Source organism: Hylobates moloch, unplaced genomic scaffold, assembly GCF_009828535.3.
Source record: "Hylobates moloch isolate HMO894 unplaced genomic scaffold, HMol_V3 SCAFFOLD_12, whole genome shotgun sequence".
Taxonomy (NCBI): Eukaryota; Metazoa; Chordata; class Mammalia; order Primates; family Hylobatidae; genus Hylobates; species Hylobates moloch.
The window spans coordinates 64,729,823-64,736,228 of NW_026652287.1; the positions used below are offsets into that span (position 1 = coordinate 64,729,823).

The 6,406-nt window shown below is 45.9% G+C and overlaps 1 protein-coding gene and 1 pseudogene across 2 annotated transcripts in view; one reads left to right on the forward strand and one right to left on the reverse strand.

Moving 5' to 3' along the window:
• ZNF566 (zinc finger protein 566) overlaps positions 1 to 2,238 on the reverse strand; it is a 46,198-nt gene extending 43,960 nt beyond the window's left edge. For both annotated transcript variants that reach the window (XM_032170632.2, XM_032170629.2), the window contains exon 1: positions 2,095 to 2,238. The gene's annotated coding sequence lies outside the window, so the exon portion shown is untranslated. The remainder of the gene's footprint in view (positions 1 to 2,094) is intronic.
• Positions 2,239 to 2,271: 33 nt separating this feature from the next.
• Positions 2,272 to 4,141, forward strand: LOC116478953 (uncharacterized; annotated as a pseudogene).
• Positions 4,142 to 6,406: the final 2,265 nt, after the last annotated feature.

The window sequence follows — 6,406 nt, forward strand, 5'->3', positions numbered from 1 at the left end:
CACGGTAGAGTGTTCACAGCTGCAGCATCATTTGTAACAGCCCCAAATTGGAAGCCACCCAAATATCCATCAACAATGTAATCGACTAATACACAATATATCCCCAGTGTAATGAGAACTAAGTACAATTACACTGAACAACATGAATGAATTTCACAAACATAATATATAGCAAAAGAAGCCTGGCATAAAACAGTACATGCTGTATAATTGCATATATACATGAAGTTCAAGAATGTGTAAGACAGCCAGACACACTGGCTCATGCCTGTAATCCCAGCACTTTGGGAGGCCAAGGCGGGCAGATCACCTGAGGTCAGGACTAGCCTGGCTAACATGGGGAAACCCTGTTTCTACTGAAAATACAAAAATTAGCCAGGCGTGATGGTGGACGCCTATGATCCCAGCTACTTAGGAGGCTGAGGCAGAATCGTTTGAACCAAGGAGGCAGAGGTTGCAGTGAGCCAAGATTGCATCACTGCACTCCAGCCTGGGCGACAAGAGCGAGACTGTCTCAAAAAAAAAAAAAAAAAAAAGAATAGGTAAAACTAGTTAATGATAGAATTCTGAATAGATCGTGTGGGGGAGAAATTACTGAGAAGGGGTATGAGGAAACCATCTCAGGTCCTGGCAAAGTTCTTTGTATAGATCTAGGAGTGTTACACAGCTGTACACTTAAGATTTGCACACTTTATAGAGGCTCTATGTATCTATTGACAGCCTTCTGCTCTGTTGTTGCCCAGGCTGAAGGGCAGTGGTGTGATCACGGCTTACTGCAGCTGCAAAGTACTGGGCTCAAGCAATCCTCTCATCTCAACCTCCTGAGTAGCTAGGACTTATAGGTGCCAGCCACCATACCCGGCTAATTTTTTATGTATGTATGTATTTATGGTAGAGTTAGGGTCTCACTATGTTGCCCAGGCTGGTCTCCAACTCCTGGCCTCAAGTGATCCTCTCACCTTAGCCTGGCAAAATGCTAGGATTACACACATGAGCCCCCACACCTGGCCTAAAAAAATTTTTTAACTCTTGGAACTATGCTTTGGTAGGGATATGGAGCAATAAGATATTTCAAACATTGCTGTTCAAGTACAAATTTGTGCAGCCACTCGGGTATGTGTATATTTTGACATTGTTAAGTAAAGTGGAAGATATATGAACCGGCAATTCTGCTGGTAAATAAACTCACGCATGTGTATCCCATGTGAAAGAATGTTTGTGGCTGTGTTGTTTATAAAAAAAACCTATAAATAACTAATAGGGCATCATTACTAGAAAGGATGAATAATTGTGGTATACTTCAGAAGGGAGAATACAATATAGTCAAGAAATTGAATTAACAGCGATTTTATCTAATAGGGATGATTCACAGAATTGTAAAAATAAACCAAAGACAGTATGACAACATTCATATAAAGTTTTTAAACGGGGAAAAACTGGAGTATAATGCCCAGAGAAGTAAACATAAGTGATAAAACCTCACACTGTGTGACTTACCCAGCCACACAAACCTGATCACACTCCCACCATGGGGACATTCAGCTACAGACAATCCACGCCCAAAGCAACAGGGTCGCACACGCAGGGCCTCTATCGGTCACATAAGCACAAGTGCACACTTACCGGGGAGACAGTCACAGTCACAACCACATTGTCACAGTCGGCGCACACCTGTACCTGGTCACAGTCACGATCACACATTAACCACAGCCACACACACAGATAGAAACATGCAGTTACTCGCAGGTATCCCCACCTGAACTCTGCCGCACACAGTCACACAGCACATAGTCGCATATCACTACGGGGACAAACGCAGTAACACTCAACCAGGCACAAGCTTCCCACAGCCACACACACAATGCCGCACGTGGTCCCGCTCCCTCTCACACACACCAGCAGCCACAGTCTCCGAGGCCGTGCTGCACACGGTGTGAGCGTTGGAAACACACTCATCACAAGAGCAGCCTGTCACAATCACGCGATCATTCACACACCTCCACACAGACGCAAGCGCACACTTTCAATCTCACCTCCACCGCCGCACAAAGCCGAGGCTCGGCCCCCGGCCCCGCCCTCTCCCGGGTTCCTCACCTCAGGCCTCACAAGCTTCCGAAGCAGCAGAACCCTCCCCGGTACTGGGGTAGTTGCTGGTAAAGCCCTGAGGGTCCCGCCAGCGCGTGACTTGGAGGTTGAATTACCGCGAGAAGTACAGTCTTGCCGAGGAGACCTCTGGGAAGCATAGTCAGAGACGTATCAAGGCCGGACAAGATGGCTCCCGATCGTCAGAATTCCTGTCCGCGCCTAGCGTCAGCCCCGCCGAAAGTATCGCCCCCTCGTCAAACTGCTGGCGCCCCAGAGGCCTCATGGAGCCCCGGCTCAGCCTAGGGCCTTGGCCCCCAAAGAAAGCCACTCCGACCTGTTTGAGATGGGCTTAGTTCCCGCTCCCGTCCTACTGCCCCCAGGCGCTGGACAGCCTCAGAAAGAGGACAAGTCTGCATGGAAAGATAATCGCACAACTGAGCCTTCTGGGAGATGTAGTTCGGAGCTGGGAAGGCGGTTGGACCCTCCGAAAGTCATCTTAATTGCTCTCACAGATAAACCGGCGCTGGGCTGCAGGCCCGAGTACTGTGCGCCCAGAGTGCGCAGGCGCAAACATCCTGGGTTGCTGTTTTGGCCTCTTTGTTCGGACGTGAATTTTGTTTAGTGCTCCTTAGTGCAGAGGGGTTATGGGACCAGAGGTTGTGAGACTCAAAACTGGTTGGGGACGCAGAAGGGGTGTAGACCAGGAACCTGCGACGTGATGGGGGGAGGTCGAAGGGAAAGGAATCGCCAAACGTGGGACGGGTTTGGAGAGGCAGAAAGAGAGGAGCCTGAAATTGCAAAGGGCAGGTGTTATTCTGACTTCTGTGTGCTTTGTGATAAATGAGTGGGACAGGAAGTAAGAGGAGTTTCACTTTCTCCTTCTGCAATTATTTGTGTACTTGGACTAAGTGTATCTCATGGCCAGTATTTGACTGCTTTTGACCTATAAAGGTATTGTGTACACAGTCATGCCTAGTGTAATAATAAGGATATATTCTGGCCGGGTGCGGTGGTTCACGCCTGAAATCCCAGCACTTTGGGAGACTAAGGGGTTTGAGACCAGCCTGGGCAACATGGTGTAAACCCCGTCTATACTAAAAATGCAAAAATTAGCTGGGCGTGGTGGTGTGCGCCTGTAGTCCCAGCTACTCGGGAGGCTGAGGCAGGAGAATCGCTTGAACCCAGGAGGCAGAGGTTGCGGTGAGCCAAGATTGCGCCACTGCACTCCAGCCTGGGCGACAGAATGAGACTTGGTCTCAAAAAAAAAAAGGATACATTCTGAGAAATGCGTGGTTGGGCAATTTCATCATTATGTAATAATTTCATCATTATAGAGTGTACTGACACAAACCTAGACGGTATAGCTGACTGAACACTTAGGCTATATGGTATAACCTGTTGCTCCTAAACTACAAAGCTATACAGCATGTTACTGTACTGAATACAGTTGGAACATTGTAGGGACCAGCCCCACAAGGTCTGTGGGTTTTTCTCCCCGTGTGCAGAGACAAGAGGTGGTAGAAATAAAACAAGAGGTGGTAGAAATAAAGACACAAGACAAAGAGATAAAAGACAGCTGGGCCCAGGGGGACCACTACCACCAAGACACAGAGACTGATAGTGGCCCCGAATGCCAGGCTACGCTGTTATTTATTGGATACAAGACAAGGGGGCAGGGTAAGGAGTGTGAGCCATCTCCAATGATAGGTAAGGAGTGTGAGCCATCTCCAATGATAGGTAAGGTCACATGGGTCACGTGTCCACTGGACAGGGGGCCCTTCCCTGTTTGGCAGCTGAGGCGGAGAGAGCGAGAGAGAGAAGACAGCTTATGCTTTATTTCTGCATATCAGAGACTTTTTGTACTTTCACTAATTTTGTTACTGCTATCTAGAAGGCAGAGCCCAGGTGTACAGGATGGAACATGAAAGCGGACCAGTAGTGTGACCGCTGAAGCACAGCATCATAGGGAGACGGTTAGGCCTCCAGATAACTGTGGGCGGGCCTGACTCACGTCAGGCCCTCCACAAGACATGGTGGAGTAGAGTCTTCTCTAAACTCCCACGGGGAAAGGGAGACTCCCTTTGCTGGTCTGCTAAGTAGCAGGTGCTTTTCCTTGGCACTGACGCTACTGCTAGACCGCAATCCGCTTGGTAACAGGTGTTTTCCCAGACGCTGGCGTTCCGCTAGACCAAGGAGCCCTCTGGTGGCCCTGTCTGGGCATAACAGAGGCTCACACACTTCTGGTCACTTCTCACCATGTCCCTTCAGCTCATACCTCTGTATGGCCTGGTTTTTCCTAGGTTATGATTGTAGAGTGAGGATTATTATAATATTTGAATAAAGAGTAATTACTACAAACTAATGATTAGTGATACTTGTGTATAATCATATCTGTGTCTATATCTAGTATAACTCTTGTTATTTTGTATATTTTATTATACTGAAACAGCTCATGCCCTCAGTCTCTTGCCTCGGCACCTGGGTGGCTTGCCGTCCACAGAACACAGTGGTGAGTATTAATGTATCCAAACATATCTAAACACACAAAAGGTACAGTAAGAAAAACCAGCATAAAAAGTAAAAAATGGTACACCTGTATAGAGTACTTACCAAGAATGGAGGCTGCAGGACTGGAAGTTGCTCTGGAGAGTCGATGAGAGGTGAGTGAATGTGAAGGCTAGGACATTACAGTACAACACTCTAGACTTTATAAACTCTGTACACTTAGGCTACACTACATGTATTTAAAGTTTTTCTTCCATAATAAATTAACCCTTGCTTGCTGTAACTTTTTTACTTTATAAATGTTCAAATTTTTAAAAACTTTTTGACTCTTCTGTAATATCACTTAGCTTAAAACACAAATACATTGCACAGCCCATGTGGGATCCGTATCTCTTGGTAAGGAAATGTTCCAGGTCAGATGTCATTCTTATGTGGCCACATAGAGGTAGAAAGACTGCATATATGATACCGCCTTTCCCAACCATGGGTTCATATTCTAACATATCACAACAATGCCCAATATTTATGGGGTCATAGAAAATAGGATTCACTATGGTTGGAGAATTTCCAGAGCCAATTTAAGTTCAGGAATGCTGGCAATGAGAATGGTGAGTAGGAATCAGTGTAATGACTTACATAGTTGAAACAATTAACTGGGCCAGGCACAGTGGCTCACGCCTGTAATCCCAGCACTTTGTGAGGCTGAGGTGGGCGATCACCTGAGGTTAGGAGTTCGAGACCAGCCTGGGCAACATGGTGAAACCCCGTCTCTACTAAAAATACAAAAATTAGCTAGGCATGGTGGTGCACACCTGTGATACCAGCTACTCGGGAGGCCAAGGCAGGAGAACCGCTTGAACTTGAGAGGCGGAGGTTGCAGTCAGCTGAGATCACGCCACTGCATTCAGGCCTGGGTGACAGAGCAAAGGCTCCATCTCAAAAAAGAAGTTAAAATAAAACATATAGCCATTATTTTTCTGTTTGGGGCAATTTTAAAGTTTTTCTTTTGTCACAAAAACAGGAATGTACCCATGCAAAGGCTCGAAATAGGCCATCTTTTTTTTTTTTTTTTTTTGAGTTGGAGTTTCGCTCTTGTTGCCCAGGCAAGCTGGAGTGCAATGGCCCGATCTCGGCTCACCACAACCTCCATCTCCTGGGTTCGAGCGATTCTCCCGCCTCAGCCTCCCAAGTAGCTGAGATTACAGGCATGCACTACCACGCCTGGCTAATTTTGTGTTTCTAGTAGAGACGGGATTTCTCCATGTTGGTCAGGCTGGTCTCAAACTCCTGATCCCAGGTGATCTGCCCGCCTCGGTCTCTCAAAGTGCTGGGATTACAGGCATGAGCCACCGTGCCCGGAAAATAGGCCATCTTTTTAAACAAAAAGGCAATGATTCACAAAAGTCTGTGAATAGAACATATAACTAGTTGATACAAATCTAATAGGATTTGTTAAAAATCAGTCAAATCTAATACATCTGAAGTATTCTTGTATAAAATACCACATGAAGAAAAGAAGACTTTATTAATGTCTTAAAAAAATGGGTTTCTTCATAGACAATATGACAAGTTACCATTAAAAGTGTTTCGGGAGACATAAGGAAATGCAACATTATTCTTCCTGAACACTTTTATTTTAGTTCAAGACTTTCCACTCAATAAAATAGGAAAGGATCTGAAATTGAGAAAATGTATTTGAGTACAAACAGCTTGTGAAACGTAATACCTTTTTTTTTTTTTTTTTGCATCATCAGAGGGTTTTAATGAACTTACAACCAACTTGCCCACTCAGTATGCAATTCAGATGTGAGTGAGG